This window comes from Myodes glareolus, chromosome 19 (genome assembly GCF_982192425.1).
Source record: "Myodes glareolus chromosome 19, mMyoGla1.1, whole genome shotgun sequence".
NCBI classification, from domain to species: Eukaryota; Metazoa; Chordata; class Mammalia; order Rodentia; family Cricetidae; genus Myodes; species Myodes glareolus.
The window spans coordinates 39153757-39176026 of record NC_142044.1 but is presented as its reverse complement, the minus strand read 5'-3'; the positions used below and the strand labels follow the sequence as shown (position 1 = coordinate 39176026).

The 22270-nt window shown below is 46.3% G+C and overlaps 1 protein-coding gene and 1 long non-coding RNA gene across 6 annotated transcripts in view; one reads left to right on the top strand and one right to left on the bottom strand.

Moving 5' to 3' along the window:
* LOC125413349 (apolipoprotein L3-like) overlaps positions 1–22270 on the top strand; it is a 107356-nt gene that overhangs the window by 59589 nt on the left and 25497 nt on the right. The window contains exon 1 of one of the 5 annotated variants that reach the window (XM_087898918.1): positions 6207–6343. The exons of the other annotated variants lie outside the window; for them this stretch is intronic. The gene's annotated coding sequence lies outside the window, so the exon portion shown is untranslated. Of the gene's footprint in view, positions 1–6206; positions 6344–22270 lie in introns of those variants that run through there. 5 annotated transcript variants of the gene reach the window in all.
* LOC146890930 (uncharacterized) lies at positions 7849–11077 on the bottom strand. The gene is made up of 2 exons (XR_014997862.2): positions 8360–11077; positions 7849–8271 (listed from the first exon to the last, which is right to left on the bottom strand). It is a non-coding gene; the product is annotated as an uncharacterized LOC146890930 (long non-coding RNA).

Below are 22270 nucleotides of genomic sequence, written 5' to 3'. Positions count from 1 at the left end.
GTTAAATACAACACAGAGGTGACAACGAATGGATATTCAGGGGACTATGGACAGTCAGAGCCAAAGTGTCATTAGGCTCTTGATCTGTAACATTCCAGCCTCCCTGCTGCTATTGAAGTTCTCATGAGTTAATTAGGATCTTAGAAGCCTCAGTTGGGATTCCTTCTGGACACTTTCATTTGTACCATCCACATTTGCTACTGAGCTTGGAGTCAGGGTCTGTGTCCCAAGAGGCCAGGTGATATGACAGGGAGAGAGTCCTGTACACGGAAGAGAGACAGGGCCACAGAGGATCCCACAGTCACTGGTGCCTGAGACCGTAAAGATTCATCAAATAATATGAGGTGAGAGGGCCTGCTCCTCTGAATGGATGTGTGAAAAGGGCAAGACAGAGACTGGCACCTGGTAAGTCGGGAGCAAACCCCAGCCCCTGGCATCCATTCCAGGCCCCTGGCCTGGGAGCTACATTGGTCAGGAAGCCAAATTCCAGCATGCCAGGTCCTTATCCGTCCCCGGGGGAGGGTCAGGACCACTCCCACAGGGTATGTAGTGGGCTCCCAGAGAAGGAAACGTGGTTCCAGGTTTGCATGTGCTCCCCGCTTTTCTGTTTCCTCCACCATGCTCTCGGCCACCCGAGAGCGCTGTATTTAATAAAACATGGGCATTTTTAGTTCGGTTTAATCTGACCTAATTGGATTTCTTTGCACCGGCGGAGAGGCTCCTTTTAGGATTTTTTTCCTAATATACTGGAGTTTCCCACCAAGAGGCCTCAATTTTTCCTGCGTACTCAGAACCAAGGGCCCGGGGCCCATGGCCATGCTGGAAAACGGCCTTGCTGCACACGCCTTAAGCCAGGCAAATTCGGCTTCACTTGGTGAGTTCCCTTTTTAAACTGCATGTGGGTAGGGTTTTTGGGGTGACCTGTTCACTTTTCAGGCTTTTGTTGACGTCTCTGTGGTGCCAAAAGCCTGACACACATACACTTGGCAGAGGCCGGACCTCCTGCTGAGATAAGATTTGGGGACAGGAAACATCCCTAACCAATTTCTCATGTACCCTGGTTTCCTGACTCAGGAGCATTCCAGTGGACGCTCTGCAATGGGTTCGTGTCACAGGTATGCACTTAAAGTGGGTTTCTTGCAATTGCTAGCCGACTTCAAAATGCCCTTAAGAGGGCATTTACAAACACTTTTAAGTAGGAATGATCTAACTTAATGAAAATTATGCTCCAAAGCCCGTGGTTTTTTCCAGGTACAGCATTCTAGTTCTTCCCCTCCCCTTCCGCTTTTTATGCCCTGTTCATTCCCGAGCACACAGTTCATCCCGCCCCCACTTCCATTTCTCTGTGTGTGTTCATTCACCGATGGCTCTTTTGTCTCACTCTGACTTCCATTTTCCCATCCAGCTCAGCTCCCACCTCGCGGCTGGGACCTGGTTCTCAAATTCCTTTTTATCCCACCCGATTCATCCCTTCGGCTCCCACCTCGTGGTAGGGAGCCCTGGTGACTCCATAATGCAGCATAAGGATGCACGGACTCCGCTCTGCAGACAGCTCTTTTGTCCCGCCCCCACTTCCATCTCTGTCTGTTCATTTGCTGATGGCTCTATACTCCCAACCCGACTTCCCTTGGTTTCAGTACATTGACAGCATGGCTCTGATGGGCCCTGGCACAGGCTGAGCACTCAGCCTTACGTTCTCCATAGCTGTTTCCCTGGTCTCTGCCGTCCACGCTCAGACCGCTCTGTCATCTCCATTGCTGCCCCGCCATTCCCTGCTGACAACAAACTGCGCCCCCCATCTTTCCACTCTAAAACTCTGCAAATATGTTTCATCCTTATGTTTCTGTACCCGCTGGCAATGCCTAGTCAGCTGACACAGGTCACTAGGTCCCTAAGGCTGTCCTATTTGTTTCTCTGTTAAAATAATGTGGCCACAATGTGTTTATGTAAGTGTGTAACTGTGTTTTTGTGATGTGAATTTAAGTTTTGCGTACATGTATGCTTCCAGATTACAACAGCTCTAAAAATTTAGCTCATATGCCTTGTTTCGAATACCAGGCAATGGTACCTGGTTCTCAAATGCCTTTATAGATCTGAGATCATGGCATTTTAACAATAATAGAGCTTCTAACACAGAGACATGCCAGCTTTGGCAACACTCTATGTATCCTCTAAGAAGACAGAAGACCTTCCACCTTGCCTCTGGGTTTGGCAAAGCCACCCACACAGAAGCATAAAGAGGCCTTTTACCACTTCAGCTTCCTGGACACTTCACCGGGGAATCCATCTGCTCATCTTGCCAAGATAGGTAAACCAAATCTTCCCCCTCACAGGAGAAATCTTTGGGCCTGGTAAGTACTGCTTCTAAGACTGATGTTCTCCAAGGGTAAGGAGAGGACTTGGGATTGCTTGCTAGCCAAAAGCTGTCTCGTTTTTGCTCATCTATTCCTCCCAGATCTGTCTAAAAGCATTTGACACCTCAAAGTACTGTACTTTAACAGGCTCCATAGTCCTGGGTTAACAGGTCTCACTCTTCAGAGGTTCATATACCCAATTTCCTCGGAAAATTCTTCTAACCTAAAGTAATAGCCTTTTGTTATGACACCGAGAGATAAAATCTGTTCCAGTTTTCTTACAGGTTCCTGGAAAAGTTCTATCGCTATAGCAAAATCAGGTCTGGGAAAAATCCAAGGTTTTTAATTTTTTTTTGTTTTGTTTTGTTTTTTTTGTTGTTGTTTTGTTTTTCTTTTTTTTATTAAATTATAAAAGTTTCCATTTCAGCCCCTCCTCCCAACACCCTCCCACTCCCCCCACTCCCTCTCCTCCTCCCTCTCCATCCCCTAGAGCAGTCAGGGTTTCCTGCCCTGTGGGAAGTTCAAGTTCCTCCCCACTCCCTCCAGGTCCAGGAAAGGTGAGAGTCCAAACAGACTGGAGCGCCAAAATCCAGTATATGCAGAGGAAGCAAGTCCCAGTGTCATTGTCAATGGCTTTTCAAAAAGGCTCCGGGCCAGCCACATTCAGAGAATCTGGTTGGATCACGACCTCGTTCAGTCCCAGTCCAACAGGCCTTGGTGAACTCTCATTATATCAGTTCCCTTGTATCAGTGGGTGCTCGCATCCCTTGCAGTCCTGATTACTTTTTTTATTTTCTTCATCTTTCTGTTCCTCATTTGGACCGTGGAGTGCTCAGTTCGGTGTTCCAATATGGGTCTCCATCTGTATCGCCATCCAACGTCGGATGAAGGTTTCCTCTGCCCTTGCCTTCTTTGCTCACGTTCTCTTTCCTTCTGCCTCTTATTTGGACCTAGGGAGCTAGGTCTAGTGTTCCAACGTGGTTCTCCGCCTCCATCTCCATCCATCGCCAGATGAGGGTTCTATGGTGACATGCAAAATATTCATCAGTATGGTTGTGGGCCAAGGCCGGTTCAGGCACCCTCTCCTCTGTCCAGAGAACCATCTGGGGATCTCTCCTTGGACCGGGGATCCCCTTTATAATCAAGTCTCTTGTAAACCCTAAAATGATTCCCTAAGGTTTTTAATTTTTAACCCCAGCCAGTTTGAAGCATTTTTGCAGGTTACTCCTGCTGCCAACGTCAAGACCAAACAACAAAGCACTCCCAGGACAACAACGAAAGCACCTGTGCCAGTTCCTGGGACTTCACCATTGGTAACAGCTCCCTGGATCAGGGAACCTGCCGACTCTTCTGGATCAAGAACATCTGCCAACTAACCTCTGGTTTCACCTGCTATTGTGTCTCATTCCATGGCTAGCCCGATTTCATAGGGCCAGTAATAACAATGTTTTTTTCTCCTAGACACCTGCCTCCTTACCTCCCTCAAGAAACAGAAGCCTGGCATCTCCAGGAAGATAGGGAACAGGATGCCTTTCCAGTCACACCTCCAGCTGAGCATGAACCAATCAACTTTCAGCTTTCCCCTCTCCTACAGAGTCCCATGCCCATAGGAAGTAGTAAAACTTAAGTCTACGCCCTTTCTCCAAACAGAGCTGAAAATGTTGGTCATCATTATCACCTCAACTTTCTGTCACCCCTATATCCAAAGAATCTGGAATGTTAAGTCGGGAGCTTAACGCAGCCCCTGGTATCCATACCAGACCTCTGGCCTGGGAATAGCATTGGTCAGGACTCCAAATCCCAGCATGCCAGGTCCTAATGCCTCGGAGGAGGAGGGTCAGTACCACTCCCACAAGGTACTTAAGTGGGCTGGCAGAGTAGGAACATGTGGTTTCAGGTTTTCATGTGCTCCCCACTTTCCTGTCTCCCCAGCCATGCTCTAGGCCACCCAAGAGTGCTGTATTTAATAAAACATGGACATTTATAATTCGGTTTAATCTGACTTAATTGGATTTCTTTGCTATGGTAGAGTAGCTCATCTTAGAGGGTGGCACCTAATGAGTAGCTTGTCTGGGGTGTCCCCTGGATCATAGCTGCTGAGCAGGTGTGACTCCACTTGCTCTACTCGGGCTGGAAACATTGGCCCCGCGCTTGTCTCTGTCTGTGACTCAAAAGCACAGCTGGGGACTGGACACACTGCTAATAACAGCTGTGTCCATCTAACTCAACCAGAATTAGTTCTTCCATAAGTGGGGAGATATCTGCCTCTGCCCAAAGTCACTCTCAAAAGGACTAACTCCCCATTTTATAAAGTCATTTAGCTATTGGCCTGGGTCACAGGTTCATCAGCCTGTGGCTGAACTAGCATCCAGGTTGGAATCTGGCTGCTTTCTCCTCTGCCTCAGAAATCAGCACAAGAGACTGTAGGACACCCACAGATGGCTTCTCTGAGGGGTTCAGTTACTTCCAGACAGCCTGATGTGTGACTAGGGCACCTCAGAGGGAAGGTGGCTGTTCTGGGTGCCCTCTGGGAAATGGAGGAATTGAGGATGTGAATGGAGAGAGCAGAGAACCCAGAGTCCTCCCATCCTGTGTCATGGCCACCCTGGAGTTGTCCTTTACGTATTGCCACATGAACAGATGGTGGCAAATGTGGATGTGTGAGATACAAGGAGTCCAGAGACTGCACCATGAATCTCTTAGTATGTATGTCTGTGCCAGGTTCCACGGTGGAACCTGAGGTTCAGAAATGAGTGCCCTGCTCCAGATTCTAGAAGGAAGTGAATCAGTGGGTGTCCAGCCTGCACCTCCTGGCCTTAGCTAGCCTCTCTTCAGTCTGTGGGGCTGCAGAAGGAGGTTATACGATGTTTTGCATGCAGAGTGGGAAAGAGTGCCAGACTGCGAATCCAGAGAGCAAAGTGCACAATCCTGTAAACAGTGCCATAGGCTGTGTGTTTGAAAGATCAAAGGGCAAAGCCAAGGGAGGAGCAAACTATGTGTCCATACAAGCCGAAAATATTCTAGAAAGTTTTAAATCATTACAAATCACATTTCCCCCATAGTCAGAATCAGCTGTGTGACATCGTGCCCAGCACTTTCCCTCTAGAATCTCTGCTTTTCTTCAGATAAACAGAGTTAGGATTGGGTACTGCTCTCCTTAGTAGCCGGGCACTGCTCTCCTTAGTAGCCGGATATCTGACACACATGCCACAGAGACCATGAGAAAGTGGGTACCAGGAAGAATGAACTTGTCTCTGATCCTGGAGATGCTCATAGGGAAGAAATCAGGCCCCAAATCCTGGATCCCAGATCAGTCAATGACTCAGGGTGTAGATGGTTAACATATAAACTGTTTTCACTTGAACTAATTTAAACAACATCCCACACACAGTGCACATAAACACAGGCACATACATACTTCCCAGTCAGCCTTAACTCAACGAAGCTATGTTTCAAACTTTGTACCATAAATTTCCAAAAGTGTTTATTTCCTAACACTTAATTTCTGTGTCTTGGTGGCAGTGCACTCCCGTGGGTTTGTGGACTCTGGTTGAGTGGTGTGATGGCTAGTCTTGGTTGTCAACTTGACTACATCTGGAATTAAATTAAAACTCAAATGTAGGACACAACTGTGAGGGGATTTTTCTGAATTTGAAGTGGTGAGGCTCCCTTCTAAGTCAGATTTAAAGTAGGAAGCCGTGTCTTTAATACAGATATATTGAGGAAGTAAGTCCTGACTCTAATCTAAGCCACGCCTTCTGCTGAAAGCCTATATAAGGCCATGGAAGAAGGAAGTTGTTGATCTTTGCCTCCTTGGTTTCGCCTCATTAACAAGTCCAATCCTTCATTGCATTACAGCCTCCTTCTTCAGGATTCCGGCGTATAGTGAAGACGAGCCAAGACATCCAGCCTTGTGGACTGAGCAGCATCTGGAGTCTTCAGCCTTCCATTCGTAGGCAGCCACTGTTGGACAAGCTGAGCCACAGCCTGTGAGTCATTCTAATAAACCCCCTTCTATGTAGAGAGATGGATTCTGTGAGTTCTGCTACTCTAGAGAACCTGACTAGTACAGATGGTCACTTCTCCCCAACTCACCCCACTTGGGCCTAAAGCAAGCTACTCTGACCTGCACCACACACCCTGGCAAAGGTTTCCATGAGCTCACTCTGCTGTCTGCCTGCTGGATAGTTGGGTGGCTGTGGTCCCACCTGATCATATCACCATCTTTGATGGTTGTTGTTATCTGTCCTACAAAACTCCACAACCTTCCACAGCCAACAACTACAGTGGCAATGTATACCCGGAGACGGATCAAGGGCATCTTCCAGAATTTAAAATTCTTTGGCCCGTAAGTTATTTTTAAGATGCATCTCAGTATTAATACCATCATTTTTGAACCTGGCATTGGTTAGATGACTCCATCCCTGTCACCTTGACCCAAGTCCCTGTTAGAATTACTGAAAACATATAATGCTGGCCCTGAGGAGCTGACCCCACATTTCACTTTGGGGAGGGGACTTGTCAACACCTGCCTCAACTCAGACTCTGACTTGCTCTTACATTTTTGAAATATTCTTTCATTTCATTATCAATTCATGTGAGTATTTCAAGGCTGTCACAGGGGGAGGGGCACAAACCTGGGCTCCTGACACTTGGGTGGAGCAAGTCTAAGATTAGGCATTTATGAGGCTTCAGATAAGAAATTCATGGTTCTCCTAGGCTACAGAGTATATGTGAGGACAGCTTTGATTAGGTGTGTACCTGCCGGGTTTGAATGAGTCATCAGTAACAAGGTCAGAGTGCAGTCCTAAGAGTGAGCCACCAGTATCTTCAGCTCTTCCCACACCAACAGGTCATTCACTCTCATTTTTGTTAGGTCCCAGGAGGAGCTCAAACCTCAGACCCACAACACTAAACATGTTTTCTTTCCTTCCTCAGTTTCCAGGCAATCCCAGTGCAGTGTGTGTTGCTCTCTTTATGAAGTCTTTTTCCACCCCCAAAGACTCCTGAGGACTGGTCAGAATGAAGGAATGAGCGTCCTAACACACTGCCTGTGTTAATGCTCCTTAACCCAGTCCTAGCACAAATGCAGGCACTAAAACAGGCAATGAGAACATTCTTTGTATCACTATTTACATAACGATTAGGAGCACCACAAAGTCCAGGAGTCAGGGTGTCAAAGGCGTCGTACACAGCAGGGCTGGGGACAGGCAAGACTCCAGGTCCTGATAGGACAAGGATATTGCAGATGCAAAGAGGGTGTGGTCCCTTGGAATCAGAGGATTTTACTCCTTAAAAATATAATGCCATGACCGCAGCCGCTAGTCCAGGCAGAGACAGCTGCCAGAGCGGTGCAGATTCCCCGCGGTGAGCGGCAGAGCGATGGCTCATTCTGGACAGGCTGGTGCTGCCATGTGGCCGGGAGAGTCACCCAAACGGGCAGGTGGAGACGGCAGATAAAAGGTTTACAGGACATAGTAAATAGACATAAGGCTAAACATAAAGCTGAACATTTATTACTTAAAGGAGAAGGAAAGACAGAAATAGGAAAAGGGAAAGAGAAAGGACAGAAAACACGTGTGCACACGCCGAGAGAGGAAACAGAAAGAGAGAAAGATGGCAATGAGAGGTTAGAAGTCACTGGGAGTGGGCGTGGCTTGCCCCTTAAAGGGACCAGAGACCAAAAGGATAACATTCCTGGATCCTTTTTATAAATAAAAATCAGGAAATTAGACACCACAGTTTGAAGGAATTGGGGCGGCAAATTCTCAAGACTGCTTCCAGCTGATTTGTGGGTGTCGTCTTTGGGGGGGGTGAAGAATCCGAGAGAAGGCTGGGTGCTGGTCACATCCTGGCATAGTTGGTCTCTGCTCCCAACAGGTGTCTGTGGCATGGAAATGTCTGGTGTTCCTTGTACCTGGTTAGGGTATTAGCAGAACAGAGGACAAAGTTAAATTAGGAAAAAAAATTTTTAGGACCAGGAAATTGAGGGGAATATATCTGACCTGTTTAAGGTGGGTTCTTTAATTCGGCTCCCTGGAACTCATAAGAACTCCTTGGGTTTGTAAAAACAGAAGTTTTAGACATATGCATTGTATAATGACTGTGACATATTTTTGTACAATGAAAAGTATTTTTTATTTGGTGAGGCACACTGGCAAAACCTCTTAGCTATCAAACTGTCAGAAATCTTTGAGAAGGATAAGATTTTACTTGAGCTACTGATTAAAAAATGACAGAGAACTTACTTGGTTGGCACCCAGAGCTACTCTTTTGGGTCCTCCATGTTCGCTAAAGGTTGTACTTGACCTTTGCTGTTTAGCGCAGGGCCTGTCAGACTCCAGAAGACCCTGTGGACTAAGAAATCTGTAGGAAGACAGGCCTGCCTTGACCAGGGCAGCTAGGCTGTCGATTCCAGTGATTCTGTCCATGTCTGGAGGTCTTTAGTTTAGGTGAAAGGCAGTTTTGCACAATGGTCAGCGTTGGCAGTCGAAGCGAACTGCAGATGGACGCTGCTCTGCAACTGCAGATGGATGTTGTTCTGTGTCTGTTTGTCTTCTGTCTTCTTGGAGGAAACAGAGTGCTTCTGGGAGCCAACCTGTCTCTTTTTGTTAGGGAAAGTTTTTTAAATAATTAAATACTTAAATATCACATTCCCCAGATCTCTGAGCAGTTGAGACTGTTTATTAGGTACAGCTGCAATATAAAATGTGTCTGGAAGGTTGGATCTGAGCTTGACTGTACTGGCTCTTAACAGGTAAGATCCACACTCATAAAAAGACAGAAAGAAAGAAAAAACCTATTTGTAATATAAGATTAGTGGCAGAACTAACAATGGTAGAGAACAGCTTAATATTAAATATAAGAGAGTTAAAAGTACATACCAGTTTAAAATATGAGACTTATGATTTTGTAGTCTGAAATGAGATGTAATGAACGATTATTATATATAGAAATAATGAACAGGAATTGGGCAACGTGCATAATTTTGATGGGCCCTATCAAAAGCACGTCACTGGGGCTGGACAGATGGCTCAGAGGTTAAGAGCACCGGCTGCTCTTCCAGAGGTCCTGAGTTCAATTCCCAGCAACCACATGGTGGCTCACAACCATCTATGAGATCTGGTGCCCTCTTCTGGCGGGCAGGCATACATGCAGATAGAACATTGTATACATAATAAATAAATTAATTAATTAGAAAAAAAAGAAAAAAGCACGCCACTATGTAAAGCACCTGTAAGCAGAGTTAACGAGAGGATTTCAGTGAACACTGGGGAGGCACGGGGAAGGCAGGGCATACATAAGAATGGGAGAGCTTAGTCACATGACCTGGCTCTCAGTCAAGATAGCGATAAAGTCACCTGACCCCAGTGAACATGGCAGCGGCCACGTGTTGTGGGGAAAAAGTTACAATTTTTGAGCTGTAAGGATTTTAAGCTTAATGAGAGGGACCTAAAGGCGTTATCTGCCCTGTTGCTGAGCCGCCATGCCGTACCACAAGCCGCAGAGGGGAACAAAAGGCTGGAACCGAAAAAACTGCACCAAACCACAGCTGGAATGAAAAAGCCGGCAGGAATTTTAAAAACCAGGGACTGCCTGCCATGGGCAGTTGCTATCCAGAGCCTGAATGGTGAAAACCGCGCAAACAGACATTTTAAAGATGGATAAGTGTGGAGGATTTTAAGTAAGGCATATTTAGGCTGGGGACGGCTTGCTTCCCATGGTCAAGAAAAATCTGCAAAAAACTGTGGCACCTCAAGCCTACAGCAGGAGCAACTCCCCATTTAGGCGAGATGCAGATGGATCGAACATCCAGGACAATGTGGCCGGGTGTTCGTGGTCCACATGTGGGATGCTATGGGCCTAGCTGGTTCTGGGCAAATTGCTCAGAAAGCAGTAGCCATGGGTTGCACCGTAGCAGCCGTGAGAATGAAAAGAAGCTGCACCATAGCAGCCAATCATAGAAGGAAGGAAAGGAATGAAATAAAGAGAAAGAGTAAGAACTGGAGACCCCGGACCTCCAGGTATGGGAGTGCTGGGGGCTGGCCATAGCCAAGCCGTCCCAGGCGCGGGTTTGACAGAGGATGCAAGCCATAATTGAATGCCAGCGAAGGGACCCAGGAAGTCCCCCGGACCCTAGAAACACCGGGAGTACTGGTCAATTCCCGGGTTAAAAGAGTTGGTTAAGCTGACCAGAGGGGACACTCATTAGAAGCTGGTGTTGTTCGTAGGAGCTGTGCCCAGGCAGATGGAACAGGTGGATCATTGTCGAGAAGGTCCTCGGTCCCGATTCTGACCCGGAAGACGGAGCTCAGAGTCCCGGACGGAACCTGAAACTGGGAACCCGGCCCCGGGCGGGCGAATCTCTCGAGTCCACGGCACCAATTTTATTCCTTAAAAATATAATGCTGCAACCGCAGCCGCTAGTCCAGGCAGAGACGGCTGCCAGAGCAGTGCAGATTCCCCGCGGCGAGTGGCAGAGCGGTGGCTCATCCCGGACAGGCTGGTGCTGCCATGCGGCCGGCCGGGAGAGTCACCCAAGCGGGCAGGTGGAGACGGCAGATAAAAGGCTTACAGGACATAGTAAATAGACATAAGGCTAAACATAAAGCTGAACATTTATAACTTAAAGAGAAAGAAAGACAGAAATAGGAAAAGGGAAAGAGAAAGGACAGAAAACACGTGTGCACACACCAAGAGAGGAAACAGAAAGAGAGAAAGATGGTGACGAGAGGTCAGAAGTCACTGGGAGTGGGCGTGGCTTACCCCTTAAACAGACCAGAGACCAAAAGGAATAACAGAGGATCCTAGTGAATTTACTAAGATGTGGACCTGGCACTTGGCACAGGCAGTGCTGTGGAAACAGAAGAACCATTTATAACACACACAGACTACGATGCACACATGTTATATAAAGAGGAGGGAATGCGGTTGTGTCTTTAAGATAGTGGAGCTTAGTCATCTGAGAGTGAGATGTGGATTATCATGTTCAGGGGTCAAGTCCTCTCTCTGCAAACACTGAAAACACACATACATTATGTAAATATGTGCGTGTCAACCTCCATGACATGGAGACTCAAGAGTCTCAACCTGATTGAGCATGTCAAAAGACTTCTTATGTGTGAGTAAGAAGCCAGAGTACCATGGACAGTAAGTGTCCTGGTTTGGAATAGGAATGGCCCCCATAGGCTCATACATCTGATGCCTGGTCATTAGGGTGTGGGGCTACTTGAGAGGGATCAGGAAGTGTGGTGTTGCTGGAGTAGGCGTGTTTTTGATAAAGGAAGTGTGTCACTAGGGTGAACCTTGAGTCTTCACAAGCTCAGGGCAAGCCAGTGTCTCTGTCTTTCCTGCTACCTGTGGATCTGAATGTAGAATTCTCAGCTATAAAAGCACCAGCTCTGCCTGCATGTCACCATGCTCACAACACTGAAAAATTCAAAATCAACACAATCCTACACAGGATCCAGACTCCCTGTGGATTTGCCATCTTACATGCCTTTTTCCTTTTACTCTCTCTTTAAAGACTTTATTGTATAAATTACGCATTTTTATAACTATTCACTTGTTCTTTCTTTCTTAAGCCTGCATACATTATAAAACTGGAACCTGGTTAGAGGATTTTCCATCTGGACCTATTTTATTGTGTGTCTTTTCTGACTGCACGAGCAAACTTTGAAACTGATAACATATACCTAGATCCACTTGCTGTGGCTGTTAGCAGCTGGTTCTGCCTGCTTCTCAGGTTAAGAAAGCTAGAACCCACAGCCTGGTCATACGTAGGTGACCCAAAACAGCATCGACCCTTTCTAGAGCTCCAGAATTCCAATGTTTACACTGTGTCAGGATTTTTCCTTTTTCATTTGTTCCTTCTTAACATACTAGCTGCCCAAGGTTTCACTATCTCATCTGTCTCATACAAACTCTCTCTTTCTCTCTCTCTCTCTCTCTCTCTCTCTCTCTCTCTTTCTCTCTCTCTCTTTGGTTTGTCAAGACAGGGTTTCTCTGTAGTTTCGGAGCCTGTCCTGGAACTCACTTGGTAGACCAGGCTGGCCTCAAACTCACAGAGATCCAACTGTCTCTGCCTCCCAAGTGCCAGGATTTAATGTGTGTGCCACTACCATCTGGCCCCCATAGAAACTCTTAAAGGAACCATATCCTCCTTTTTTTTTCCAGTTTTCTCAGGCCCTATGGAAATACAGCCCTCGTTAGTATGCTAAAATATTGTTTGTTTGCTTTTTCTTACTCTTTTTTTGGTCAGCCAGCCAGCTACACAACAATCCATGGAGTAAGAGTAAGATTTACAGAAGTAAGAGAATGGAAAAAGCCAAGAGGCAAAAGAGAGACAGGTTAATTTAAGAGGAGCTGACAAGAAATGCCAAGCTAAGGCTGGTCATTTATAAGTAAGAATAAGCCTCCATGTGTGATTTATTTGGAAGCTGGGTGGCAGACCTGTAATGATCTGTCCTGTCCCTTTAAGAGATAAGTCCCACCTACTCCCTCTCTCTGTTTTCTCTCTTTCTCAAAGAGGAAGCTTCTCCTCTCCTCTCCTCCTTCTCTCTCTCTCTCTCTCTCTCTCTTTCTCTGTCTGTCTGTCTCTCTCTTTCTGTCTCTCTCTGTCTCTCTTTCTCTCTCTCTCTGCCTCTCTCTCTCTGTTCTTCCCCCTTTTCCCCTTCCCCCTTTTTCTTTCCCCTCCATAACCCACTAAATAAATACCCACTATCTCTGCATGACAGTCTATCCATCTCTGTCTCTCACCCTCCGCAGCTACTCTTGGGATTGGTCTCTCGCTTGCTGCCTCCCACCCACCTGGAATGTACAAAAGCCTAGGGTGGTGAGACGGTCTTCTCTTCGTGGCCTGTTGTGGTCTTTCACCTACTGTGCCCTAACCCACCCAAAGTGGCCCAACGCTGCCCTCGGGGAACTGCACCTCAGCGTTTTACCATTACATTGGTGCTCATGACTTGGCCAGGCTCTCTCCACATTCCCTCCTGCCCACAGGCAGGCCAGTTGAAGACATGTGGATCTGGGGCTCGGGAATCAGGTTTCTTTACAATAGCCCCACATTCTATTTGCCTGAACGCCAACCTCTACACACCAGCAGCTTCAGTTATGAGTTTTCCCCTTCTAGCCGGCTAAACCATTTCTCGAAACCTTAGGAATTAACTGTTGAGTTCCCAGCAGTCCTATGGTGTTCCTAGAAATGGGGGGATCAACCCAATTACAGCCTTCACAGCTGCAGTTGAGCCCTTCACTGACATTCATCTCTGCTGCTTCCCATAATAAGATCGTGACTAGACTAAGAAGGTTGGTCCTCCCACTCAAGCACTGCACACACTCGGCAGGGCATTTGCTCTGGGACCCAGAGTCCCATGGATTTCGTTTTGTTTTGTTTCTCTTTCTTTTCTTTTCTTTTCTTTTCTTTTCTTTTCTTTTCTTTTCGACCTCTTGTAAGTGGTCCCTGCTGTGAGAAATCATGCAGGATGGCCTCTAGTCTCTGGCTTCCCAGTCACCTGATCTGGGGACAGTTGACTTTATCAACACCCTGCCTGTAGAGACGTTCTCCTATAGGCTTTGTGATGTCACTGTGTTCATGGGTATCATGTTTTCAGCTATGGAATAGAAGAAACCCTCAAACCATCATCCACCTGCCTGTGAATGCCCTGCCGGTGTTCCACCTGCCCTGCCTTTCTTTTCACTGTGCAGCCCCTTCCCCACCATTCTGAAAAATGCTCTTTTCCTCTTGCTCCCATTCCTTCTATTCTATCCCTGCCACCGCTACCACTGGCCCCTCGGAAACCGACAAGATTAGTTGACTTCGCGAGGCAGCTGTTTCTGATTCCAGGCTTTGCTCTCCACTGTGGATTGTGGCGCAGTGGCTCAGCGACAGGCCAAATCACGGTGCTGAGTAATTTTTCTCTCTACTTCACGTATGAAAAAATGTGAATGGTGTGGTCACACAGATGTAATTCTGTTTTAAATGAATGTTCTACACAGCCTCCATGTCTCTGTTGTTATTATCTTTAAAACTCCCACCATTACAAGACCCTCAAAGGAGTAATAAAACCAACAATACACAGATATGTGGAACTCCATGAGTTAGAGGCCAGCCTCGTCTACAAGTGGGGGCCAGAGCAGTCATGGCTACATGGAGAATCCCTGTGCCAAAACACTAAAACCAAAAAACAACAAAAAGATAGAAATAAAAGAATTCACCATCAAAACAGGCAGAGTTATGGGAACTCCAAGTGGCTACCAGAACATACCTCTCTTTCTCTCTTTCTGTGTGCAGGGTCTTTGTTTCTCCACACCATGTCCTCAGCTGACACCTTCTCCACTGTCCCAGCATGCCATTAGTCCTTCTCCTTGTCTGGAAAGAGGGCAGCAGGGCTGCAGCCAGAGGACAGGCTTCTTGAATAGCAGTCACAGCACCTGGACGCAGACATGCTTTGAGTCACTTTCTTTTAGCCCTCGGCAGTCACCATCAAGAGAACTGTGGGTCACCAGATCCCTGGTCATAGCAGCTGTCCCCATTCTGTCCCACAGGTTGTACCCTCCTGTAGCCTGGACACCCGGTGAGCTGTAAGGAAAGCTGTCAGGATCCCCTGAGCGACACCAAGACCACAGCTGTCATGGGCTCCCCAGGTAATCAGTCTGTTCTCTGCTGCTGCTCATGGCCTAGGAGTGACAGAGCCTCCCTGCTGAGTTCCTGTTAAGGAGCCAAAGATATAAGAGGAGAACCCCAAAGGGGACATAGAAAGATCCCCAGTCCTGGGTAAGAGCAACCTCTGTCCTTGGCCTTGTCTTGGGGTACATTTTCAGAAGGCACCTTCTCAATACCCAATCTGAAAAACAGAAGTCAGGAGGGAATGAAGGGAGGGCGGGAGTTGAGGGAAAGAAGAGGACAGGGGCTGAAGGATAAAAGAGAGAAGGGGTTGGAGGAGAGAAGGAAGGGGATGAAGGATAGAAGATGTAAGATGAGAGGGAAGGGGTGTAAGAAGATGGGGGGGAAGGGGTGTAAGGAGATGAGAGAGAAGAGGTTGGAGATGAGAGGGAAGGGGTGTAGGGAGATGAGAGGGAAGGGGTGTAGGGAGATGAGAGGGAAGGGGTGTAGGGAGATGAGAGGGAAGGGGTGTAGAGAAATGAGAGGGAAGGGGTGTAGGGAGATGACAGGGAAGGGTGTAAGGAGATGAGAGGGAAGGGGTGTAGGGAGATGAGAGGGAAGGGGTGTAGAGAGATGAGAGAGAAGGGGTGTAGGGAGATGAGAGGGAAGGGGTTGGAGGAGGTGAGAGGGAAGGGGTGTAGAGAGATGAGAGGGAAGGGGTGTAGGGAGATGACAGGGAAGGGGTGTAGGGAGATGAGAGGGAAGGGGTGTAGAAAGATGAGAGGGAAGGGGTGTAAGGAGATGAGAGGGAGGGGGTGTAAGGAGATGAGAAGGAAGGGGTGTAGGGAGATGAGAGGGAAGGGGTTGGAGGAGGTGAGAGGGAAGGGGTGTAGAGAGATGAGAGGGAAGGGGTGTAGGGAGATGAAAGGGAAGGGGTGTAGGGAGATGAGAGGGAAGGGGTGTAGAAAGATGAGAGGGAAGGGGTGTAAGGAGATGAGAGGGAAGGGGTGTAAGGAGATAAGAGGGAAGGGATGTAGGGAGATGAGAGGGAAGGGGTTAGAGGAGGTGAGAGGGAAGGGGTGTAGAAAGATGAGAGGGAAGGGGTGTAAGGAGATGAGAGGGAAGGGGTTGGAGGAGGTGAGAGGGAAGAGGTGTAGAGAGATGAGACGGAAGGGGTGTAGGGAGATGAAAGGGAAGGGGTGTAGGGAGATGAGAGGGAAGGGGCTGGAGGAGGTGAGAGGGAAGGGGTGGACGGATAGAAGATACAAGGGATTGTGGGAGAGAAGAGGGAGGGAGGTGAAGGAAAGAGGGAAAGAATGGAGGGAACAGGAGGCAGGAAGTGTTGAGATTGAAGGCAGCCCCAGCCCCCTCATGGAGACTTGCACTCAGCTGACCACAGATAGCTTTCTGAGCAGAGGGAGCTCACCCTGCTCCAGCTCAGGAACCCACCTTTTCTAACTGCCTGAGCAGGAAGTTACTGCACCTCAGTGAGACCTTGCCCAGTCCAGCTATGTTACCTGGAGACTCTCATCTCAAATGGCCTGTCCCCTTAGGACCCAGTGTCCCCATGTCGTTCTGGGGATCAGAATAAAATACAGACAGGCTGGTGCATGCTTCCTTGCTGGCTGTCTCCTCTTCCTGGACCCCTTTAAATTCACAAGATCCAATTCCCGTTGAAGGTTGTGTTAGGGCACCTGCCCTGCCCTCACAGGACCAGTGCTTGCTAACCAGGTGTGCCTGCCTGAGACAGGGCCTCATGATTTCTTTTCTCATTTAAATGAAATGTCTGAACTTGAAGCTGAAACCCAGAAAAAAAGAAAAAAGAAAGGAAGAAAAACTCCACCCACAAATGGCTCCTAACCAGGAGCCATTCTACATTCAGGAAGCACCCTAATGGCCAGAAACCATCACCCTATACCAGCCAGACCCATACCAGTACCCCAATCCCTGTGTTTCTTGGCTTCTCCTGGCCTCAGTCACAGAGATCAACCTGCCTTACACTCCCAGGGGCTGGAATTAAAGGTGTGCACCACTATGCCGCCTCCAATTTCTTTCTAAGTTTTATTCTATTGACTCTGTAGACCCTTCATTCATTCATTCCCTTTTGTTTGTGTTTGTTGTCAAAACTAGTGTTACTCAAGGTTGAAGTGATGGCTATGTTGTTGACAGCATTGGCTGCTCTTCCAGAAGATCCACACGGCAGCTCACAACTGTCTGTAATTCCAGTCCCAAGGGAGCTGGCACTCTCGCACAGACACACATGCAGGCAGAACACCACCACATTTTTGAAAAAAAAAAAAAAAAAAAAAAAAAAAACTAGTGTTACTCACTTTGACCGTATTTCGACTAATGAGAATAGATTTGTTTTGCTTCCAGGGTTGTATGATTTGGTCCATCCTGGCAGGGAGACAGGGTGGGCAACTCACATCATGGCACACAAAAAGCAGACAAAGTAGTAACAAGAAAGGGACAAGACACCCATCAGTCCCACAGTCACATCCCAGGTGCCCTCCTGACTCCAGCCAGGCCCCACTTCCCATGATGCCTCAGCTCAGTCTTTGAACCACTCATTCGCTCCCAGCACCCACGCTCTACTGACATCTGGACGCTTGTCACAGACCACATAGAGAAGGGCGGGTGATCTCATAGATGTTTATTCATCCGCTGGGGTGAGACTCGGGATTAATAATTAACCATTCCAGTATGGAAAGTCAGGTTTCAAGCTGGAGAGTGGCTCAGTGGTTAAGAGCACTTGCTGCTCATGCAGAGGACATGGGTTCAGTTCCCAGCACCCACATCAGGTTCACAGCAGTCTGTAACTGCCGCTCCAGGGGATCCGAGGCCCTCACGGCAGTACACACTCACATAGTGCATAGACACACATACAAGCAGACAAATATTCCTATATATAAAAGAAAAATCAAAGGAAAAAGTCACATTCAAGGACTATGCATACAGTAAATAGTTGCCCTCACTAGACCCTCCCTCTTCTGGGGACAAGGGGCTCACTTTCTGCTTGTTCTGGCCTGAAAACAATACCTGTCTCTGCAAAGCACCATGGCATGGCTCTGGTACATTGGTCTTCTCAGGATGCCATCACAATGGGACTCTGGGTGGGTGGCTTAGAAAGAAAAGACCTCTTCTCTCACTGCCCTGGAATCTAATTTCTGCAATCAAAGTGCAGCAGGTTGGCCTTGGGGTTGGTCCTGGGGAGCACTCTCTTCCTGGTGGGCAGAGGGAACCTGTACCTGTACCCGCTCATGGGTTCTCTTATGCAAACTGGAGAAAGAAAGAGAGGCAGGGAAACAAAGAAAAGTAACTGGCGATAAGAAAAAGAAGGACGGGAATGCAGGGAAGGAGTTTCTTCTTCTTGCTATGAGGCACTGACACTGTGGATTGGGGACCTCACTCAAGGCCTCACTTAATTTCCATTACTTTGCTTCCTTAATGACTAGATTTCCAAAAACAGCCACCTGGGTTAGGGCGTTTACAAATGAGTTAAGGGACACAACTCAGCCCCTACCCCAAGCGACACCAACTATCCCTCATTGTGGGATGATCCTTCTGTATGCTGTATATAAGTGCTTCTCTCATTGGTTGATAATAAAACTCTTTTGGCCTTTGGTAAGGCAAGATAAGTTTGGGAAGTAGAATCAAACTGAGGACTCAAATGAAAAGGGGCAGAGTCAGGGGAGACAAGAAGCCATGAGCCCAAGGAGCAAGATGCCAGAGAACCATTAACCTATGGGACATGTGGGCTGCATAGATTGTAGAAAGTGAGTTATTTTATATGTAAGAGCTAGTTAGTAATAAGCCTGAGCCATTGGTCAAACATTTATAATTAATATAAGCCTCTAGTGATTATTTGGAAGTGGGTGCAGGACAGAGTGGGACAGAGAAACTCTACTTGCATATGGTGTTCCAATGTGGGGCTGAAATTGCCACATTGTGCCTGAGAAATCTTAAAAATGGGCTCTAGGTACACAAAAATGGAAGGAACCAAGAGAAGCTTCTAGTTCATCTCTCTCATGTGGGTACAGAGGCATGTCCCCTGACTGAATGTCTGTGTTTATACTACGGCATGGCAGATTTCCACAGTCTGCCATGATGCAGAACATGTGGTGGGCTTAGGATTTTTGCTCATACAGAAAGAAGAGGTTAAAGATACACAGTAAAAAACAGATTCAGGGGGCTGGAGAGATGGCTCAGCAGTTAAGAGCATTGCCTGCTCTTCCAAAGGTCCTGAGATCAATTCCCAGCAACCACATGGTGGCTCACAACTATCTGTAATGAAGTCTGGTTTCCTCTTCTGGCCTGCAGGCATATATATAGACAGAATATTGTATACACAATAAATAAATAAATTAATAAATAAATATAAAGAAACAGATTCAGACAAAAAGGCCTCTAAATGAGTCACAGTATATTTTTTAAAAATGTGCTTAGACTTGTAAGAGAGAAGAAAAAGGGTATAGTCAGAAACAATTTTAAAAAATAATTTAAATGAAGTTCTTGTAAAAGGAATATAGTGATAAATTGTGACAATCCACATAAAGATGAACAATATACACATAGTCCGCATTATGTCTATTATTGTGTTATTCTTAAAGTTTCTGACTGCTATGAAGCAGTTGGTTATAAAAGCTGCTAGATTAAACCAACCTATATATTTTAAAAAAAAATCTTGATTCCAAAGTTTAAGTCAAAAGGTATGTCACTTGGGAGAGAGATTGTGTTTTTGTTTCCACAAGAAATTAGAGGATATTGATTTATTCTGGGTTAAGAAAAGTCAGGCTTGGGTTGGAGAGATGGCTCAGCAGTTAAGAGCATTGCCTGCTCTTCCAAAGGTCCTGAGTTCAATTCCTAGAAACCACATGGTGGCTCACAACCATCTGCAATGGGGTCTAGTGCCCTCTTCTAGCCTGCAGACATACACACAGACAGACTATTGTATACATAATAAATAAATATTTTTTTAAAGAAAAGAAAAATCAGGGGCTGGAGAGATGGCTCAGTGGTTAAGAGCATTGCCTGCTCTTTCAAAGGTCCTGAGTTCAATTCCCGGCAACCACATGGTGGATCACAACCATCTGTAATGAGGTCTGGTGCCCTCTTCTGGCCTGCAGACATACACACAGACAGAATATTGTATACATAATAAATAAATAAATAAATATTTAAAAAAAGAAAAGAAAAGAAAAGAAAAATCAGGCTTGATTAAGAAAGATCCCTACAGCAAGACACATAATGCATATTTATCTGCTAAAACACAAAAGAAAAAATTCTCTTTGACTGGCTTGTATACAATGCACAACTTATATTTGTATTAATACAGTTATTTATATTACCTTTAAAGTTTGTATATTTTCAGAACAAAGGGAGGAGACACCAATAAAAATGAACCAGATGATTCAGCATTCAAAGCAGCTTCAAGGCCACTGACTGAGATGATCCAGCTTCACAGAATACTACAGCCAAGACTTAACAATTATTCTAAATTTTTTCAGGGTCCCAAAAAGATTACCAGCGCCCCCAATCAGCAGGAAGTAGTCAAGAGAACGACGCCCACATTCCCAAAAATAGATTATAGATGTTTGTGTTTGTTTAGGAGGTTAGTGAAAAAATGTTATTGGTCATAATAAATCTCTTTTTAAAGAAGAAACAGGAATAGGATATAAAAATGATGGGAGAAAGGGGATATTATTATGAGAGGAAAAAAGGTAGATTATTGAATTTAATCCAAAAAAACAATTGTTAATCAAAATATTTTACTTTGGAATGGATTTCGATTTACTGACACAAATATAAAGTTAATTTTGATATACTGTATGTATGTTGCTATTCTTCTTTAAGGTATTGTGTTTATACAGCTCAATTAAAAATGTAATATATAATTAAGAAATAAAAATTAATATTCATCTGTAATTAGCAAACTTATATTATTTAGGTTTTCTAGGTTTACAAAGATACATTTCAGATAGGTAATCTCCAAACACTTCAAAGACCTACAGAATATGACACTTAATAGGTTTAACAGTTTAAGACTTTTCATGACAGTGAAACACATCTGCTCCTGGCAGCACCAATCTACTTTAGAGAAGATGATGGGCATTGAAGAAATTCCATATGGAGTTAGCTTTCTTTATAGCAAAAGCTGACCATGTGGGCAAAGAAATTGCTCTTGCCCCAATTGCTGACAGTTACTGTCACTTCATGGTTCTCCCCACCAGGAACATACCTTCCTTAACAAAAGAGACAAACAAGCATGGTGGGTGTCGGTGAGAATTGACACAGCCCATTGGCACTTCTCTTAGATACAGCATTACTTCATGGGTGGTGAAAGTGTTCTAGTAGGTAGCAGCATATTTTTAAATTAGAGATACATTTTAAAAGAACTTAAAATGAATGTATGCAATGTGATAATGTATCTCAGGTGTTAGAAGTCCTCTTAACAAAAGAAAAGGCTATGGAAAGAGACCAGTGAGGTTCACAGATGAGTAGAGGCTCCAGAAAAGGACAAGGGAGACGGACAGGGTGCAAGAAGGACGGTGCAGAGGAGGAGCTGTGACCAGGTCTGTCCCTGCTGAACACAAGTGACAGGCAACAGGACTGCGCCTGCAGCTGCTGCCCCTGGAGGGGTCTGTGTTCAGTTCAGGTGTCTGAGGGTGTCCTGCATGGCACCAACCCACGCTTTGCCCATCGGAAAGTGACCTCTGGATGGTGACAGGGGTGGTGTTGGTGTTGAGGGTGGTAGTAGGGGTGACAGCAGAGAGGGTGGAGCCCTTGGCAGGGGTCAGGTCACCTAAGGGACCAATGAAAATAAAATGGATCCGCATGTGCAGGGCTGGGGCAGTGGCAATGAAGGTGAGAAGGGAACACGTGTTGCACATTTATCACCTTTAATGGGCATCTGGTGCAGTCAACCTACTGTGTACACAGTGAAGCTTAAATAACAATTCCTCCTCAAGGGCTCTGGGATTGTGTAGATTTAACACTTCACTTCTAATGTACTTAGGATAAAGTGCTCACCTCTGACCTGTGTTCTTCTTACTTCACCTGAAACCCAACTGTGCCTTCACTCCCCCTGGCCTTGAAATGGCTAACACTTAGGAAAGCTATCTCTTCAAACTGACATGGCAGAAACAGCTGGAACCTTGTCGGCCCTGCTTCTGTAGGCATGCCTAACTGCACTGGATTTCCACTCTAAGCGCCCTCTGCAGGTGGCTGCACAGGGAACCAATTCAGCACTGAGCTTCAGCCCATAGAAACAGTGAGAAACCCAGGTCTGGGCTGGACTTTGCAGAGCACTGGC